This window comes from Erigeron canadensis, chromosome 1, assembly GCF_010389155.1.
Source record: "Erigeron canadensis isolate Cc75 chromosome 1, C_canadensis_v1, whole genome shotgun sequence".
NCBI classification, from domain to species: Eukaryota; Viridiplantae; Streptophyta; class Magnoliopsida; order Asterales; family Asteraceae; genus Erigeron; species Erigeron canadensis.
Genome location: NC_057761.1, coordinates 34,152,969 through 34,175,745, shown reverse-complemented (window position 1 = coordinate 34,175,745; position 22,777 = coordinate 34,152,969). Strand labels below are relative to the sequence as shown.

Sequence of the window (22,777 nt, the reverse complement as noted above, 5' to 3'; positions counted from 1 at the left end):
TACGAGCTCGGTTTTCATCACATATAGTTTAGGTGTCCACGTTACCTAAACATCATCACATATCATCTTTTACGTTTGGGCCCTTAAACGTGCACGTGTCATGGCAACTTAATAAGTCTAGTGAACTAGATGATCAAGCCATGTAATCATGCACATTTCACATATCATCAACATATAACACATTTCAATTCATCTCAAGATGTTACATAACATTTCATAGCATATCATTACATCGCATACATTGTTACATCACGTAAATCATCATATACCATTGCATATCGTATATCATTACAACATTGCATATCATTTATCATCTCATATCATATATCATTTCATAATAACTCAAAACATTTCATATCATATCATAACGTTACATATCTTTGGGGTAACATTTCAGGCTTCAATATGCATATACATAGCCCATATCACCTCCCGTATAATCCCGAATACCCATAAGCAACCAAGATATCATTAGGGGAAGTTATTATATGAAAACTATGTTTTTGTTGAACCCTCAGTGTGTCAAAGTAGTGTATCTTACCTCAATGGAGTGCACAAGAAATGATAACGTAAGTTACCGAGCTTTGCAAGTATTCCGACTACCTATAATCATTAAACGACATAATGAGCTAATAAAATACCCACTTACTTATGGTCATAACTCAGGTCTCGATACCTATAAACATGACCCACGACAAGACTTGATGCATTGGAGGTTCGATTAATACTTTAGAGCTTACATAACTCGACGGAACATGGAAATCACTCACTTAATTAACCTTTATGTAAACTTGACATCATCCTCAACTTTAAAAAACATTACCATTAGAAAGTAGACTCTCTCACGATTCCATGGATAGTTTATTTGTCAAAAATGGAGTTACGGTTTAAAAGTTATGGTCGTTTAAAAATGTTAACAAAATCAGTCCCTAACGGGAGTTACGAAAATATGTAACGGGAGTTACAGGCATAACGGGAGTTACGAAACTTTGTAACGGGAATTATAGTGGGGGTGTTATCGCAATTACCCAGCTAACGGGAGTTACACAACCGTAACGGGAGTTATGACGACCAGTCGTGAAAAACAACCCCAAAACCTAACCAAACACATCTCAAACGACTCTAACACATTTCCAGGTCTTATGAACATCAAATACACTTAAAATAAGACCAACATCACTCATTGAAAACACTAATTAATCCTTGAATCATTTACCATCATTATACAACCGATTAATCACCCGAATGACTCGAAATCAATTAACGGATTGCAATTAAACCAACCCAAACCCTCACAACCAGATATGGGTGGATAAAAGCTATTAAAGACCATTACCTTATGATCTTAGAATAAAGAATTACCTGTACGAATGATTGAGGGATCAAAACCTAGAAGAAATCACTGCCGAATAGATCCAAAATTGCACAAAACTTGAAGAGAGGCTCTAGGGTTCTTGAAGGAGAATTATTTTTGAGATTACAATCTGATTATGGGGTTTATGGAACGTGATATGGCCCTAAATCTGCTGGACCAACTTTCCAAAACTTAACATCTATACCCTTGTACTTTATATCTTTCACTTGTTGCCCCTTAAACCAAATTTGGTTTACATGTAATCATGTATTAAAAAAAATGATTATGTTGTTTTCATCTTTATTTGTGTTTGATTTCTTTACTCAATAGTGCATATGCCGCCCATAAAGAAATTACCAAATATTGTATTTTTATTATTTAATAGTGCATATGCCGTCCACAAAATAACTATCCATACTTCTATACTTCTATACTATATTATAAAAGAAATAACCCTTTTTATTTATGGAAGTGTTGAAAATATGTAATATTTTCACTTAGCACCCCTTAAAATATTTCAACATACACTACCCCATAACATTAATGATTAATTTACACTACCAATCTTTTATTCTTTAATATATTTTCATTAACCATTTACATCAATTATCCACACCACTCGACGCCGTCTCCACCACCAACACTCGACCCCCCACTACAACGGCATTGTCACGACCACCGCCGCATTGCGCGGGTAATGTGCTAGTCTACGTTAACTAGAAAACAAGAAATTTCTTACGTAAAAATGTCGGTTCGGATATAAAGGCAATTGAAACATGAGACTGATGAGCACCCTTTGGATCGTTCCAGTTGAATAAAAGTTATAGCCGAACCTAAAACCAAGTTAGGTCCGTTAAATAAAACAAAAATATTAAAATATAACTTATAAAATGATCATTCTCTTTTAACTAAAATTCATTATGGGATCATAAAAGTTTTCGTATATATATATTTTATAATAATTATCAACCTCCTTATTTTTGAAAAGTGTTAAAAAAAAGTCAGATGCAAAAGTACTAAATCACCCTCAATAAATATCCAGTATTGAAAGAGTGTTTAATAAATTACCAAATTTGTTCTTAATGAATTAAATTACGTTCTAAATTTTTATTTTAATAATTAATACTTTAAACCCTTATATTTTAAAATATTTCACTCTAACCTTTACATAAACCTACACCACTTGACCACCACACCAATAATACCGTCACCGACGCCACTAGACTGTCGTCCTCGCCACTATCGCCGCATTGCACGATTGCCACGCTAGTATCAGTGTATATATTTGGATCTATGAATCTTTGTACATTAGTTTTATTATGATCCAATGGTCAACATATTATCCAATTTACTTTATTTTTTATATTTATTTTACAATAACCAACTTTTAGATTAATATTAAACACATAATCAAACATATCTGCAACCACTATTATCAAACAGTTAAAGGATGATTGTATTTGCTTTTGAATCATGAAACATGTTGGCAATAAAGTATTTCGACCCTATATGTTTTTTATTTAATGTTCAATCCTCGGAGTCTATTACACCACATGCAATCCGGGCTGGATGTGATCAGGGTATTCAAGGAAAAAATACCACAGGCTTGTCAATCAGGAGATTCGAACCCAACACCTGTGATTAAAATCAAGAAAGCCTCTTCACAGTTCCCAGACAATTGTAGTCGATCTATACCTCGTTGACAATCGACCCTATATGTTTGCCTTTGGGTTACACAAAATCTTTAACTGCAATAAGACAAAAGTTTCAATTTTAAGATAGGCAACTATTGTTTAAGTCAATATCAAATAAATTTTATGAGGATGTTTGATATAAAAGCTTCGATCTGGGGTTATGGCTAAAGGTTTGGAGTTGGAGTTCGGAAATGGGGCTAGGTAGGGATGTGCACGGTTTGATTCAAACTGGTTAAACCATTTAAACCGAGGTATTTGGATGGATTGGTTGGTTTTAAATCAAAATTTTGAACTATCGGTTTGTTTTTTCCGTAAACCATTTGTATGGTTTGGTTTTGGTTTTAGATTTTATACAATCCGGGAAAACCAAACCGGGCATTTAGTTATTATAATTGTAAATTTATATTTGATTGATCGTTTTCTCATTAATAAAATTGTTTCTTAATTTTTCAACTCCTATTACTTATATTACTTATAATAAATTATTAATATGAAGACTTCAAAATTTTAAATTTATGATCCAAAATCACAAGGCTATTTGCCGTCATCCACCATGCTTACAACGTGATTGTAAAAATTTAAGGTAGATCTAAAACACTAACGAAACATATATTATATCTATCGTTATGGTTTATTATAATTTAGATTCGATCATCGCTTTATTTTAACCATAATTTATTACATATTCACGAATCATGTATATGTAACATATTTGAATTTCTTTATAATACAATTATACAATTATCGTACATGGTACGAGTATTAGGGACTATGGGACTATGTAGATTATTATAAATTATAAATATAGTATAGATACATAGTAAAACAATCAATTGTCCACGTGTCGTCTCGCATTGTAAAGGCGATTTAGAAAATTTGTCATCTTTTTAGTTTTTATTGCTGGGTCAAACATGTGTTTTTAGTTTTTATTGCTGGGTCAAACATGTGAAACAGTTTTAGAAAGTCATAGAAGAAAACTTATTACTCGTAAAATCTAAAACGGACTCGTTGCATGGATTTATGTATAGTAATATTACTTACTGATTTTAATACTTATAACTAAATGTGGTAGAAAATATGGAGAGAATATGAAGAGGTAACTTAGGCCTCTCTTTATAAGGAATTACGTCTAATCTACGTCTAACACTATTCATTAGTTTCTCTCTCCTCTAGATACACTAAGACACACCCTTACTTATAACCCCCACTTCTAACCTACTTCTAACACTATTCATCCATTATTATATTATTTTATTTTCATTTTTCACAAAACTAAATAAACACATTTTATCAGGCCTAAAACACATTACATTACTTAAAAATAAAGATACTACAATAATAAAAAAGACAATACTGGAAAAAAAAAACATGAAAAACTAAAAAACAATACGATTACTCTTCATCGTCGTCGTCTTTGATTGACATTTTTCCTAATCCAAGGTAAGCTGTTTCATTGGCCCACCACTTGTCGTGTTGTGGGCATTTGACTTCCCACGTTAATTTGTCTTCTCCGCAGTTATCGTGGTACGATTCGGCCCAAGTGCATTGGTCGGTCAACTTGTGACCGACCTTAGAAACATGATCGATCACCCTCTTTACCCTTTTGTTCTCATCCTGCAGAAAATAAGAATATGTCTCTTCGTGTTTCGAGACCGTGCGACCTGATGCTTCTATTTCCTGAACGTGTTGGTCGCATTGGTGTCTCTTCTTCCGTAGGTAAAGCAGTTCCCCAGAGAGTTCATTTTGAAGGAGGGTGTCCTCTTTGATATCGGCCATGATTCGTGTTTTCATCTCATCTTCGGTGAAACGAGGTCGGTGAACATTTTTATTTGATGATGATGATGAAGCCATTTGGAATGGTGAGTTAGTTAGCAGATGAAACACAAGTGGAATGGTGATGAAATTGGTTAAGGCTCTGGGTAGCTATTTATAGATTGATAATGTAGGTAGCCGTTTCAGGGACTGTAATTGTAAATATTTTGAAGTAAACGTTGGAGGGACTGTAATTGTAAATATTTTAAATTTTGAACGTTGGAGGAGCGTCTTTGACTTCAGCTATAAATATCCGCAATGGCTTTTATACATCTGTAATGGCTTCTTCATCAAGTGCCCCTAACCGAAAACCACGAATGACTGTCGATCAAGTGAATGACAGTATCATGGCTGATATCCTCGACCGCCAAATGTGCAAAGACAATCTTGTTGAAATTGGTCTAAAACTTCAAGCGAAAAATAAATGGTGTCAAGAACAAATCAAGTATATACAAACGGGGCATTGCACTGAGCTTGAGTGTCAATACTTTGGTTATTTGCAGGGGAAGTTTAACAAGATTCAAGAAACTGTGAAAGAAATTGCTTGTGTGGTCATCACCTTGAATGAGTTAATTAACCAAGCCAAAGCAGTTTATGCCTAGAAGAAATAAGTAGGCTGTTTTAATGTTATGTTGTATGTTTTTCTTTATTTCCGTTTGTAATGTTTTTAAAATTATGAATAAACTTCTGTTCTTAAAGTAGACTTATTTTATTAAAATACTTAAAACACACTTAATCAAATTACAAAGTCTACTTCAAAATCAAGAACAACTTAAAACGCAACAAAGATAAGCTGCCTGAAGACATGCTCGTATCTGAATTATCTCCCATGCTTCTCCCGATACATCCGATGCGCCGTTGCATAATATTCCTCATTGTCTTTGTTCCTCAGTTGTGCAATCAACTGCATCCAAATTGCCTCAAATTCTTTGCATTCCCTCCTCATCTTGCTCTAGTGACCTTGCAGTTGAGCCTTGCTTCGTGGTCCTCCATTGGTCTCCTTGTTGAACATTTCAGTAATGTCATCCCAAAAGGAGACGCCGAGATTATTCATTTCAAGCCTACTCGTAACAGGGTCGGGTTTCCTCGTCACCCAACATCTCGACAAACAAAGATCTTCTTCTTGAGTCCACACAATTCTACACATTCTGAATGGTTTATGAAAAATGGGATATGAAATGGTTTATTGAAGATGAAAAGGAGTAGAAAGAAATAAGTTGTGATATGAAATGGTAGTGTGAAGTTGAGAATAAATAAGGGTTTAGAAAAAAAAAGTTATTTTATTCAAACTAGCTGTTTGAATTCAAAATATAGGATTAAAAAAATTGTTTTTTTTAATTTGGGCCCCACGATTCTCTCATTCATCGCGTCTGAATTCGAACGCAGGTACACCGGACGCGGCTAGACGCCGCCGGTGCTACTAGCGTCATGTCCGTTTTGCGCGTCCGATGCCCGACAGACGCACGGCTGACGTTCTATAAGGACAGGCCTTAAAAAATAGAATTTATTTGGTTAACTTCACACGTCAAGTTAGTTTATAAACTAAATTTGTAATTTGCTTGTAAATCTAGATTGTCTTAAAGGGAGGTGCTCTCTACCGTAGCGGATTTTGAAGGTTTTAGCGGCGGGGGCCATTTTTTTTTTGCCATCGTTATGTTCCGGACATTATATTAGGGTCATGTAATTCATGAATTCGGGTCGGGCCAAACAAAAATAATACTACGTATCTAAGTTTTCCATTGAAACTATCAATACATAGTTTCTAAGCAACAAAAAACTACAAATAATTATAAAAAATACCAAAAGAAACGACGTGTACTGGCATGGAGCTTTCATATCCGACATCTCTATTTTATGCTTGTTACAAAAAAAGCTCACCTCGTCAAATAAAGAATTAAACCCGTTTTTAGCAATTATTTAAGTTAATTTCACCTTAGTTGATGAAACTCAAAAAAGTGGAGTAATACAAAGTCTAATACATAGAACTATAAATAGGCTAAGTGCGGTGTATAAAATTAATAGTTTAGTGCGCCGGAATGAAACAAACTATGCCCAAAAAGTTATAGTATGCACGAACTAACATTTTTGTTTATTGTATGCATAAACTTAGTAAAAAAGTTCAGGGATAAGTATCTTGGAATGTAACAAACTTTGAACGAATGTTTATAATAGGAAATAACTAAAGTTGTGTGTATTGTATGTAAACAACTCGAAAATAATGTTTATTGTATGTAAGAAAATGCATTCAACCAATTAAAATCAGATAATTGACACCTCTATATGGTTGCCACGTATGTTTTTCTTACATACAATAAACATTTTTTAAAGTTGTTTACATACAATACAGACAACTTTAGTTATTTCCTACTATAGACATTCGTCCAAAGTTTGTTACATTCCAGGACACTTATCCCAAAAGTTCAAATCATGTAATGTGTATACGTGGCAGCCCATATGAGTTGCCACGTGCAAAATTTTTTTTTTTTAACAGGCCACGTGTAAGGTTTTGATTGGTCGGTCACAAAAAGTTACATGATATAAACATTTTTACTAAGTTTATGCATACAATAAACAAAAAACATTAGTTCGTGCACACTATAACTTTTTGGGCATAGTTAGTTGCATTCCGTCGCACTAAACCCTAAAATTAAAAAGGTAAATTTTATTAGACTATTAAATTTATTAAACATCTCATAATAAAATAATCCCTGGGGTCAACTTAATAAATATAAATTATTTTGAACGAAATACGGATATATTAACATTACGGAAAAATGCCGGAGGCCCAGGTCCCCACTGACCCCTATAAAGAACCGCCCCTAGCTCTATTTAGTACCTTTTCTCACGTTAATATTATATCTTGGCCAATACTTTTACATGTCTCTCGCTTGTAAGCTATTGTTAAAAAGACTAAATGTATATTATAAATTATATTCAAACTTTATGTTTACTCAAAAAAAAAAAATAAAAATCAATTGTATGATATATATAATCGACTTGTATATTATACGGGTATCAAGTATATTGTATTAATATATGCTCGGTATATGTACAAATTATGGCGGCAGAGAACCTTTGTTTTTGGCAAACTTTGTCTACATACCAAAGAGGCAAATTAAAAGAAGTCTTTGCTCTTGGAAAATGACTAGAAATACTAATCTTTGAAGTTAAGCTTTTTTCAGGCTTAAAAGTGTAATTAACCAAGTTATAGGAATCATATAAACCATAATAATGTTACTCCTTTATATCACCTTATTCTTCCTGACACCAACAACTTGTAGTTCATTGGACACTATAGTTATGTTTCAAAACATGACAGATGGTGACACCATTGTTTCAAGAAATGACATATTCGAGCTGGGTTTCTTTAGCCCAGGCACTTCGATGAAACGGTACTTGGGGATATGGTTTAAGCACACATCACTTCATAGAGTTATATGGGTTGCCAACCGGGAAACTCCACTTGCTAACACCTCGGGCATGGTCAAATTGGATCGCCAAGGAGTCCTTTCTGTTGTTAACAACAGTAATGTCATTTGGTCATCCAACTCCTCTGTATCTAGTACAGAGGATAGTCCTGTAGCACAACTGTTGGACTCTGGGAATCTGGTGATAAAGAGCGGAAACAGTGTCCTTTGGCAAAGTTTTGATTATCCTGGAGATACCCTCTTATCAGGAATGAAGTTTGGCAAGGACCTCATGACAGGATGAGAAATGTACCTGACGTCATGGAGAAGCGACGATGATCCTTCCCCAGGTGAGTATACAGTCAAGTTTACAATGGTTAAGGGTAAATATGTGCAACTACACATTCGGAAAAATTCTGTTATTCAATCAAGAATCGGGCCATATAACGGCATTGCATTTGCTGGCCTGGCAAATTATAAACCAAACCCTGTTTATGTATACAAAATTGATATGATTATTAATGACAGAGAGATGTACTATAAGTTGACGTTCAATAGTACCACATTCTCAGCAAGGCACACAGTGACTCCTGCTGGGATGTATGAGATCTGGCATTTAAATATGCGCAACCAAGTATGGACGGAGGATCTCACCTTACCCGTGGATAATTGTGACAGCTACGGACTCTGTGAGCCATATGGAAGCTGTAGTACTATAGCTAATCCTAACTGCGGATGCTTGAAAGGATTTGTATTAAAGAATCCAGAAGAGTTGAATCCTGATAATTGGACTAGTGGTTGTCGTCGGATTGTGGTTCAGGAGAAGGATTTTACAAGTTTGCGAGCATGAAATTGCCAGACACAGTGAATGCTGTGTATAATGGCAACTTGAGCCTTGAGGAATGTAAGGTGGCTTGCAAGAATAATTGCTCATGCAATGCCTATGCCAATCCAAACATGAATCCAGATGGAGTTGGATGCTTGCTATGGTTTGGAGATCTGATTGATACCTGAGTCTACCCACAGAACGGGCAGGATCTTTATGTTAGACTGGCAGCTTCCGAATTATTAGGCAAGTGGATATATATAAGCTACTTATTATGATGTTTCATTTAGTTATGCTTATTAAAAAAACCAACTGGGTTGGATCAATGGTTGGAGCTGTTGCCTCTAGAGACAGAGGTCATTAATTCGATCTTCATGCTCAGCAAGGCTGGAGGTCCTTTTCAGTGGCGGAACTTGAACAACTTTCTTGGAGGGGCTAAAATCACTTGATGTGTAAAGTTTATCGAGTCTTTCTCATTTCAAGCCTTAGGAATAGAACTTTGCTTTAAACCAAAAATATACTTACAGGCTTGTGATTGCGTTATATGATATCTAACAGTTTATTTTTTCCAAAATAAAGTTAATATAATTAATACATTTGGTATTTCAAAAAGGTTAAGAAAAAATCAACACATAAAAATGTTATTCTTTAATTATATTTGAATAGGATTAATAAACTGAAAAAAATGGATTGATCTAACTCCTCTAAAGCAAAACAAAAATGACTATAAAACACATTTTGAACCGAAGGAATGTCAATGCATTAAAAAATGTCTAAAGGGATGTCAAAAAATGGTATCAAACGTAAGCTGCGGGGTTTGAACCCCCGCCACATTAGTGCAAAATACAATTGACAAAACAATATAACCAACTGATCCAAGGTAACATTTCATGAAACATTATATATATACTGATATTGACTTAGATATTTGGGGGGGCTAGAACCCCTCTCTGCCCCTTAGAAGTTCCGTCTTTGGTCCTTTTCTACCTTAGGTAGAAACTGGAAGCAACCTTTGTACTTTTGTTAGGGGTAACACTATCTACATCTCAACCTCCCCATACACTGTCAAAGACGACATTGGGGGTTACTTTACTTTTACTTTTATTTAGTTATGCTTATTAATGAAGATTAATTCTCAATTTTCTGTGATTCACAAAGAGTTAAGGTCCCTATATATTAGGCTATTAACATAGGCTCGGTTAACTTCAGTGACCGACCTACATGGGTTTTTTTTTGTCACATAATTTAAAATTTCTTCATAAGTTTTGATCTTCTAAAATGCACGACGTAACATTTTTTGTTACAAGGGTCATTTAACAGGTCATAAAAACTATGATCGTATGTGTGTGTTCCTTTTTTGTATCTTCTTTGTTCCTTTTTTATTTTTCCACCAGAGTTGTTTTTGGTCAACCTACCTCATACATGATATTCCACAACCATTTTTAGGTTCCACAACCATGTTTAAATGAATGAATCAAGGACCTACATCAAATTCATCTTCATGTCCTGTTATGTGGACCCAAAAAACTTGAAACAAAACCTGGGCTGAAACTGTTTATAACTGCATGGCTTATACAGGTCAAAATATTTTAGTCTACTGGTTATCACAATCCACTCATACTCTTTAGAATAACTTATTGTGAAATTACAAGAATATGGACGGGCATACCCATACCATTCAAATAACAAGAAAACTAAAATACTAGCAGGTGGATGTGTGTATGTACTCTTGTGCTTTCTTTATATTAGCAAAGCACATGCTGAATATGTCTGCTCTCCCACCTTGGTAATTTCTTTTAGATGTCCATTCCAGCATCCATAAAAGAAAACGAGTGGTTACTGCAGTTGCTTCGTCAATACCAGCTGGGTTGGCTATGTTGGGCGCTATATCGGCACTCTATATTTGGAGTAAGAGGAAGTGGAGATCAGATGCAGTAAGAGAAGGCAAGAGAATTTGATCTATATGCAGTTCTATTTCTGGCCGGATGGTATCCGTATGAGTGAATACCTCATGATAATTAAATGGTATCATAATAAGTTCGTCTCAACTTCATATTTTACAGGTAGATCAGTCAAAGTATTAGACAAAGATCACAACAGTATGTAGCAGTAAGAATGGAAGTATAGAGTTAGCAGTGTTTAGCTTATCAAGAATTTCGAAAGAAACCGATAACTTTTCTATTGCCAACCAGCTTGGAGAAGGCGGGTTTGGTCCGGTGTACAAGGTATAATGCTATCAAACAGTAAATGATTCTAGCCCCAGCAAACAAACAGACAAGAAAAGAGATTAAGTACCTCCACCCCAATTTAAATGTCCACTTTGACTTTTTAAGTTTTTTTTTTTCTTTATATTTGACTTTAGATATTTTTGTTTGTATGATATAAAATACTTAAATATACCCAATGAAAATAAACTTAAACTCTGTTCAAAAAATTAAAATTAAAATTAAAACCTCATATATTTTTCATCAAGTATTGCATACAACAAACTAAAATATTCAAGGTTAAAGTTAAAAAAAATAAAAAATCATAGTGTCAAAAATTGGACATTAAAATTGGAATGATAAGTACTTGTTTTTCAGATTATGTTTTCTGATTACGGCGAAAATGTGTGAACTGTGAAATGACTAAGCACAAAATATAATAGTCTCTTCAACTTTACATTTTACACAAATTAATGTGCTAATAATTGAAGTACATATCCAGGGAGTGCTAGAAGGACTGGAGATTGCTGTGAAGCGACTCTCAAAGTATTCGAGACAAGGAGTTGACGAATTTGAAAATGAAGTTATATGCATTGCTAAACTCCAGCATCGGAATCTTGTGAAGCTGTTAGGATACTGCATCCAACGAGATGAGCAATGCTGGTTTACGAATACATGCATAACAAAAGCCTGGACTGGTTTATATTTGGTTAGACTATCTTTCAATGTCATATATTTCATTAAACATATAGAATGAAATACGACGAATATAGCTTTTATAATGATGCTTTTACATGCCGAGCAGATGATTTAAGGAAGTCATTACTTGATTGGCCAGAACGTTTCCATATTATCAATGGCATTGCGCGGGGTCTTCTCTATCTGCATCAAGATTCACGACTTAGAGTTGTCCATAGAGATTTAAAAGCAGGCAATATTTTGCTGGATGATGAGATGAACCCAAAAATATCGGATTTTGGTTTGGCAAGAATGTTTAAAGGACAAGAGAGTGAACCAAATACCAAGAGAGTCGTGGGAACGTTGTAAGAATACTTGGACTTTGCTCTCTTTGATGCATATGAAACTTTTCATTTTCCCTCTATTATTCATTGATTTCCACGGTCTGATTTTGCTACTCAGGGGATACATATCTCCAGAGTATGCGGTAAATGGTCTCTTTTCGGTAAAGTCATATATTTTTAGTTTTGGTGTTGGAAATTGTTAGTGGGAAGAAAAATACAAGTTTTTCTCATGAAGACCACCATGATAACCTTCTTGGATATGTAAGTGTCTTAATTATGATAATTAATTGATGATAGGATACTATGCAGTTACAATGTATAACAAATTGTGTCTGTTTTCATTTAGGCATGGAGACTTTACAAAGAAGGCAAGTCTCTTGATCTAATTGATAAGCAAAAATAACCGTCAATTACCCCGGTATACTTTCTTGTGTCTTTGGTTGGTAACTGTAATTGACACAAGTTTTTTCAACTCTTTTGCATTCCTCGCAGTCAATGTGTTCGGGATGAATCTAGTCTATTGTACTGCATGTAGTCTAGATTTGTTGTTTTTGTATGTTTGTAACTTAGACCTCTAGCACCTTGCTAGAATGGTCATTATCAATAAAATCATTATTTTGCTGTTCAAAAAAAAATAATAAAAAAAATACCCCGGTATATTAGCAATATGTAAGTTTTTGTTAGGAATAATTGATTGTTTGTTTACGACAACGCTGTAAAATTTTGGCTACCAGTTCGAGAGACACATCAAATTAAAAAGAAAGAAAGAGGGTTAAAAGGTTGTTTATGGCTGAATTTGAAAAACGTGGAGGGCATCCGGCTATCCTTGATATACATGACATACCTACAGCAAAAGGTGGACTGATGGGATAAAATCATTCTGCAGCTTACCGATGCCGAGTCAACATTAACGACCACACTTCACCATGCAAAGTATTGGCAACGTAGTGTTGGCCCTTCCAACGTTTGTCTACATCCCCCGCGTTATGATCGAGACTGACCTGAGAAAGGAATACGCAACTCTTGGCGACTAGAAAACAAATCCCCTGAACATTATGAATACATCCACCACCGCAATGATGGTGACAACGACGTGGACTCTACGGATTCTCAACTTGGTTGGTGTTAAGTATTGTTTTTTTTTTAGATTTTAGAGAGCATGTTTTTATTATGTATTGTTTTCTATTAGATTTTACAGAGCGTGTCTTTATTATGTATTTTTTTTTAGTATTGTATGTGTTTTTATGAATGAAATTAGTTTTTTTCTATTAAAAAGGATTTTCATTTAGTTATAAAATAAAAATAAAATAAAATCTGAGAGGTTTAAAGCGTATAGACCACTGGTAAAGTGGTAAGTAGTTTGGGAGGCTGGAGGGGCAGGAGGGCTAAAAGTTTCATGTGAGTTGGCAGAATATTACAGGTTTGGAAGGCTGATAAATTTATAAGACGACTCCTAGTTCCCTTATGATGCTAGAAAATGAATTTCAGAGATTCATTCACTCGATTGTGAATTTGCGATGGGACAAAAAAAATATTGTAGAGAGAGAGAAAAAACATACTGTTAGTTTGTAACATATTTAATTAAAAAGTATATTTGTATATTAGAGATATTTTAGGGATATTTGTAATTTTTACTTTTAGTTGGGATATATAGCATTTTGATAGCATGTTTGGGGAGAAAAAAAAGTTAAATTAGGGATATCTTAAATTAAGGACTATTAGAGACAAATCTTAATCATTTATTTTTCACCATCTCCGACCACCACCACCATCACCGCCATCTCCGACCACCACCATGATCCTCCGGCGATGGCGACCACCATCACCACAATTTACACATGTGTAGGTTAGTTACAACTTACACATGTGTAAGTTATACAACCATCACCACCACCACCACCGCCACCACGACTTACACATGTGTAAGTTACATGGTCCATAATTTAAGATGTCCCTAAATTAACCCACCCCTGTTTGGAGATATATGTAATTATATACTATATATAACATTTTATGAAGGCTTAGCTACAGTACTTGTCGACGTCAACGTTTATGTAAGTTTTTCTTTTACGATTGTATACGTTTATAGTTTCTTATTTTTAACACTTAATTTTTGGAGTTTTAACTTTAGTCTAACTTTTTGTAAACTACTTAACTTTTGGATTCTTAACTTTAGTCTAACTTTTTGTATACAAACTTTAGTCTAATTTACTTTTAAAGTTTTAAATTTTTGTCAATTATTTTTGGGTTTTAACTTTAATCATCAAATCGTTTTTTTTCTTTTTTACTTTTGATCTTAACACTTAACTTTTGAATTTTTAACTTTAGTCTAACTTTTTTTAAACTACTTAACTTTTGGATTTTCAACTTTAGCCTAATTTTTTTGTATACAAACTTATTTTAAGATCTTTAACTTTTACCATTTTTGAATTTCTTATTTTTACCATTTAACTTTTGATTTTTTTAACTTTAGTATAACTTTTTGTATACAAACTTAAGTATAGTTTAGTTTTATAATTTTTATTAATTAACTTTTGGTTTTCACTTAAGTATAGTGGTTGGACACCCCGAATGTTGTAATAAGGGTCACATGTTCGAATCCCATCTCAAGCATTGTTACTAGCCAATATTCTTGGCGTGCGAGTTGAATTTACCGGGTGGGCAGACGGGGGGAAAGGGATCGGGGTAGGCCCTCCGCCAGTCCGATTACCCGTGGTCCAACCCTTCGCTCTTCTAAAAAAAAAATTAATTTTTTTTTACTTTCTATATCTTATTTTATGACTTCTAATTTTTACCATCAAACTATTAGTTTTGGCCACTTATTTTTTTAGTTTCTATCCCTTATACTAAACTTTAAATGACTAAACTTTTAAGTAATGCTGTATGTATGTTTGCATGACGCAGCGATGATCCCGGGGCAACGCCCGGGGTCAAAAACTAGTTATATATACTATTATATATATATATCATTAATATATATATATATATATATCGATAATAAATATTAAAAACAAATAATCAAATAAATACTAAACAAATAATATAAAGTAATATAATAAATGGTACCTAATTAATACTAATATATTAAATCAATAATATTCTAAAATCATATAATTTTATAAATAGTAAAAAATAATAAAAAAAGCCAAATAATCAAACTAAATTAAAGTAGTAAATAGTTATATAATAAATAATAATAAGTAATATTAATATATAACAATTTATAAAATTAATAACTATTAATATATATTTTAATAATAATAATATATTAATATATATATATAGGGTGCGTTATATTAGGGACTCCTTATTTTCGGGATTGTTAAGTACTCGATCTAGACCGTCCATTTTCATCAGATCTAATCACCACTGATCATCTCCGGAGACATCTCCGGCCATATTCATCTCCGACGACATCTCTGGCGAGACTTACACATGTCTAAGTACACATGTGTAAGATGATTTGGAGTGGGCTTCGCCCTTAAGGATATTCATAAACCAAAGCTGGTGGGGGTGATAGGTCATTGGGGGTGACCGGTGATGGGTGATCCACCTAAAAAAAATTGTACTTAAAAGATGTGTTAGAGACTTACACATGTGTAAGTCTCGCCGAAGATGATTGCCGTCGCCGGAAGATCAATAATCATAGGTTCGTCACTGTCATTATTAGCCTAGACATATTGATTGATATGTTTGCCGTGGTCATTCCACAAGGCACATGCTATATATAATAATTTCTCTATTATAGAATATTTTGAAACCAATTGTACTCATAATGTGATATTACTATGAAAAATATTTAAGAATTAAAATATAAACATACTTGTGATTCTGTACTTGACATTCAAGTTATGTATTTGATCATAATGCGGACCCAAAATACGCATAGGTTTATTTTCAATCACATGTCCTATAATAATTTGATTACAGTTAGAATTGTTTCTATATTCTTTGATAACAATTAGGACTCTTGATTTGACATTCCTATTGTGTTTAAAATGATGATGTTATATATTGTCATATGTTATTATATTTGAAATATGTATCCAGAGTTTAATTTATGTTTATATTAAACATTAAACTAAATATTAATATTTATAATTTATAAAAATCTAATCTAATTAATAAGTCATTAGGTTTTGAAATAAATTTTTGTAGACAATATTTCATATGTTGAACTTCTTTTAATTAATTAAATGATTGCAAATTTTAAAGAATTCTCTCAAGTTGATGGCTAAAAATATATATAGATTAAGTATTCAGGGCTAAAAAGTGTAAATTATCGATGGAAAACAAAAAAGTGTAAATTAATAAGACTTTTTCTACAAATTAATATAAATATCAATATAATAATATATTTGGATAATGATAAATCAAAATTTTTAATTTGTAGTTTATCTAAATGATGACATCGTCAAAAGTCAATTTGATGTAATTGAGTGATATGATTGGTTAGTAAGTCATTAGTTCAACTGTCTTATAGTATATATTAAGATAAGATTAAGATTAAGATTGTATTACTTAAAATCATATATATATATATACCCCATAAACCCGTCTTCTCTCTTCGTCCTGTCGACGATCATCAACGATAAGGTGGTAGACGAACCCAGTGCGGATAGCATCATCTCGTCGATGATTTTATGATGAGGACGAAGAGCCCTTCAAGAACGATTTTATTTACCTAGCAACTCCATATTCATTTTTCAACCAATCTACCAATAAAATAGTCATGGATACATATAAACAATTAATTGTCCACGTGACGTCTAGCTTTGTAAAGGCGATTTAAAACATTTATCATCTTTTTATTGCTGGGTCAAATATGTGAAACAATTTTAGAAAGTCAAAGAAGTAAACTTGTTAAACTCAAAACGGACTCGTAGCACGGATTTATGTATAGTAAATTAGTAATATTACTTACTATTTTCAATAATTATAAGTTTATAACTAAACATAGTTGAAAATGTGTAGAGAATATGAAGAGGTAATTTAAGAGCCCGTTCTTCTTTTTAGTTATTAAGTACTGAATGTATTAAGTGGCTGAATATATAAATAATGTCTGAATGTATTAAGTAAAAAAATAGGTAATTAACGGTTATTTTTGTTTATTAAGTAAAAAAAAAAAAAATTTGACTAAATATATTAAGTAAATATATTAATTGCTGAATGTATAAATATTTTTGTTTATTTTTTTGAACTTCAATTCACATGTTAAGTTAGTTTGTAAAAATGTATTGTCATTTCTTGGTAAATCTAGCATTTCTGGAAAAGAGATGATCTTAAAACCACCAAACATGTTATAGTTATGAGTTAATTTCAAAAATCGTCCTTGTGGTTTTACTAAAAAAATCACGTTTCATCCTTTAAATTTTAAAATGACACATGTAGTCCTTTATACGCGGATAGTCCTTTAGTTGACCGTATAAAGGACGAAACGTGACTATCATCTGTTAGATTAAAGGATGAAACGTGACCATCATCCGTTAGATTAAAGGACAAAACGTGACCATTATCCACGTATGAAGGACTACCAGTGTCATTTTGAAGTTTAAAGGATAAAACGTGACTTTTTAGTAAAACCACAAGGACGATTTGTGAAATTAACTCTATAATTATTGTATCATAAACACCTTAAAACATGTATGATGATACATGTTTCATGATGTACCGCCAAAAAAGATGGTGCAAGGATCATCATCTTTTCTCAAAATAATATTACAACTTGAACAATACTTTTACAAGTTCAAACTTTATGTTCTTTACTCAAGAAAAATGAAAAATCAATCGTATGACGTATCAAGTATATTGTATTAATATATGTATAAATCATGGCGGCAGAGAGAAGCTTTGTTTTTGGCAAACTTTGTCTACATACAAAGAGGGAAAGAAGTCTTTGCTGTTGGAAAATGACTAGAAATATTTATCTTTGAAGTTTACCCTTTTTCAGGCTTAAAAGTATAATTAATGGGCTTTCAAAAAAATAATAGAGTGTAATTAATCAAGTTATAGGGAAACAACAATCAAAAGATTCAGTGCATTGATAAGAATCATATATACCATAATAATAATGTTACTCCTATATATTGCCTTATTCTTGCTAACACAAACGACTAGTTCATTAGACACTATAGTTGTGTCTCAGAACATTGCAGATGGTGACACCATTGTTTCAAGAAACGACATATTCGAGTTGGGTTTCTTTAGCCCAGGCACTTCGATGAAGCGGTACTTGGGGATATGGTTTAAGCACACATCACCTCATAGAGTTATATGGGTTGCTAACCGGGAAACTCCACTTGTTAACACCATGGGCATTGTCAAATTGGATCGCCAAGGGGTCATGTCTCTTGGAAATGGCAGTACCATCATTTGGTCATCCAACTCCTCTGTATCTAGGACAGAGGATAATCCTGTAGCGCAACTCTTGGACACTGGGAATCTGGTGATAAAGAGCGGAAACAGTGTCCTTTGGCAAAGTTTTGACTATCCGGGAGATACCATGATATCAGGAATGAAGTTGGGCAAGGACCTCGTGACAGGACGAGAGATATACCTGACGTCATGGAAGAGTGCCGATGATCCTTCCCCAGGTGAGTTTACAGTCAGGTATGAAATGGTTAAGGGTGGATATGAGCAACTATACATTAGAAACAATTCTGTTATTCAGTTAAGAGTCGGGCCATATAATGGCGTTGCATTTGCTGGCCAGCCAAACTATAAACCAAACCCCTTTTATGTATACAAAATTGATATGATTATCAATGACAAAGAGTTGTACTATAAGTTTACGTACAATAGCACCACATTCTCAATAAGGCATACATTGACCCCTGCTGGGAAAGTTGAGTTCTGGCATTTAAATTATCGCAACCAAGTATGGACGCAGGATATCACCTTACCCATGGATAATTGTGACGAGTACGGACTCTGTGGACCATATGGAAGCTGTAGTACTATAGCCTATCCTACCTGCGGATGCTTAAAAGGATTCGTAATAAAGAATCCAGAAGAGGTGAGTCCTGATAATTGGACTAGTGGTTGTCGTCGGAATGTTGCTTTGGATTGTGGCCCAGGAGAAGGATTTTATAAGTTTTCGAGCATGAAATTGCCAGACACAGTGAATGCTGTGTATAATGGCAACTTGAGCCTCAAGGAATGTAAGGTAGCTTGCAAGAATAATTGCTCTTGCAACGCCTATGCAAATCCAAACATGAATCCAGGTGGAGTTGGATGCTTGCTATGGTTTGGAGATTTGATTGATACCCGAGCGTACCCACAGAACGGGCAGGATCTTTATGTTAGACTGGCAGCTTCCGAATTATTAGGTAAGCAAATATCTTTAAGATACTTATTATGATGTTTTATTTAGTTATGCTTATTAATGAAGATTAATACTCAATTTTCTGTGATTCACAAAGAGCTACCTCATTGTTTTTGATTAATGTACCATAAAGTACACTAATCAAAACACGGCCCTTGGGTTCAATCTAACTTGTTAATACATGTTTAAATCAAGGACCTACATCAATTTCATCTTCATGCCCCGTTATTACTCCACTAATAACCAAAAAACATGAAACGAAACCTCGGCTGAAACTGTTTATAACTGCCTGGCATAAACGGGCCAAATTTTTTTAGTCTACTGGTTATATCAGGACACTCATACTCTTTAGAATAACTGATTGTCAAATTACAAGACTAAAATATTTTACTATATAAAACAAAAATATGTATATATGTATTAGGATTACTCTAAACTTGCTAGTGGTTTGTTTGCTTGACCTTGGTAATATCTCTTAGATGTCATTTCCAGCCCACAAAAGGAAACGAGCAGTTACTAGAGTTGCTTTGTCAATATCAGCTGGATTGGCTATTTTGGGCGCTATATCGGCACTCTATTTTTGGAGTAAGAGGAAGTGGAGATCAGATGCAGTAAGAGAAGGCAAGAGAAATTGATCTAAATGCAGTTCTATTTCTAGATGGTATTCGTATGCGTGAATACCCCATGATAATTAAATGGTATCATAATAAGTTCGTCTCAACTTCATATTTTACAGGTAGAAAAGTCAAAGTATTAGACAAAGATCACAACAGTAGCAGTAAGAATGGAAGTATAGAGTTACCGGTGTATAGCTTATCAACAATTTCTAAAGCAACCGATAACTTTTCTATTGCCAACCAGCTTGGAGAAGGCGGGTTTGGTCCAGTGTACAAGGTAATGCTATCAAACAAAACAGACAGGAACATAAATAAATTTAAACTCTGTTCAATTAAAAAAAAAATTTTCATCAAGTATTGCATAAAATGAATAAAAATACTCAAGGTTAAAGTTGAAAAAGAAAGAATCAAAAACTCAAAATTGGAATGGAAGGTACTTATTTTTTTGATTATGGCGAAACTGTGTGAACGGTGAAATGACTAAAAACAAAATATAATAGTCCCTTCAACTTTACATTTTACACAAATTAATGTGTTAATACTTGAAGTACATATCCAGGGTGTGCTAGAAGGAGGACTGGAGATTGCTGTGAAGCGGCTCTCAAAGTATTCAAGACAAGGACTTGACGAATTTGAAAATGAAGTTATATGCATTGCTAAACTCCAACATCGGAATCTTGTGAAGCTCCTAGGATACTGCATCCAACGAGATGAGACAATGCTGATTTATGAATACATGCATAACAAAAGCCTGGACTGGTTTATATTTGGTTAGACTATCTTTCAATGTCATATATTCCATAATAGAATAAAATACGATGAATATAAATTTTTTTAATGATGCTTTTGCATGCTGAGCAGATGATTTAAGGAAGTCATTACTTGATTGGCCACAACGTTTCCACATTATCAATGGCATTGCGCGAGGTCTTGTCTATCTGCATCAAGATTCACGACTTAGAGTTGTCCATAGAGATTTAAAAGCAGGCAATATTTTGCTGGATCATGAGATGAACCCAAAAATATCGGATTTTGGTTTGGCAAGAATGTTTAAAGGACACGAGAGTGAAGCAAATACCAAGAGAGTGGTGGGAACGTTGTAAGAATAATTGGACTTTGCTCTCTTTGATGCATATGAAACTTTTTCTTTTCCTTCTATTATTCATTGATTTCCACGGCCTGATGTTGTTACTCAGGGGATACATATCTCCAGAGTATGCAGTAAATGGTCTCTTTTCAGTAAAATCAGATATTTTTAGCTTTGGGGTTTTGGTGTTGGAAATTGTGAGTGGGAAGAAAAATACAAGTTTTTCTCATGAAGACCACCATGATAACCTTCTTGGATATGTAAGTGTCTTAATTATGATAATTAATTGATGATAGGATACTATGCAGTTATAATGTATAACAAATTGTGTCTGTTTTCATTTAGGCATGGAGACTTTACAAAGAAGGCAAGTCTCTTGATCTAATTGACGCATCTATAGGTAAGGCACATTCGGTTGCTGAAGTGTTGCGATCAGTACACATTGGTCTATTATGTGTGCAACAACGAGCAGAAGATAGACCTACCACACTATCGGTGGTTTCCATGTTGGGTGGGGAAGGTTCACTACCTTCACCTAAACAGCCCGGGTTCTTTATTCAAGGAAGTGAGAACGGATCCACATCAAATCTTCCTATACCATCATCCGTCAATGGGGTAACATTAAGTCAAGTAGAAGGTAGATAACTAGAAACTTGAAAAAGGAAAGAAGGATATATGAATACAGTAACAATTGATTAGCTCGTTTAAGTGGTTTTGTTTTTTCATTAATATTATAATTGGGAGATGATAAATCCTCCTGAAATAATAACCTTCTTATATTTGTAAGATTTTTAGGTTAATCTTTAGAAGGATTTATCATGTTCCTTATAATTGTATCATGTATTCTTGTGGAACATTTAGTTCTTGTTTATTTTTTACTTACTATAAACTCAATGTATAAGAATTTAATGCATTAAGTAAAATTTTATGTTATTTTATTTACTTGATAAGCAAAAATAACCGTCAATTACCCTGATATACTTTCTTGTGTCTCTAGCAACTGTAATTGGCACAAGTTTTTTCAACTCTTTTGCATTCCTCGCAGTCAATGTGTTCAGGATGAATCTAGTGTATTGTACTGCATGTAGTCTAGATTTGTTGTTTTTGTATGTTTGTAACTTAGACCTCTAGCACCTTCCTAGAATGGTCATTATCAATAAAATCATTATTTTGCTGTTCAAAAAAAAAAATAAAAAATACCCCGGTATATTAGCAATATATAAGTCTTTGTTAGGAATTATTGATTGCTTGTTTACGACAACGCTGTAAAATTTTGGCTGACCAATTCGAGATACACATCGAATTAAAAAGAAAGAAAGAGGATTAAAAGGTTGTTTATGGCTGAATTTGAAAAACGTGGAGGGCATCCGGCTGCCCTCGATATACATGACATACCTGCAACAAAAAGTGGACTGGTGGGATAAAATCAT

At 33.7% G+C, this 22,777-nt stretch overlaps 1 pseudogene; it reads left to right on the top strand.

Moving 5' to 3' along the window:
* The first annotated feature begins 8,091 nt into the window (after nt 1–8,091).
* Nucleotides 8,092–21,995, top strand: LOC122590749 (annotated as a pseudogene).
* Nucleotides 21,996–22,777: the final 782 nt, after the last annotated feature.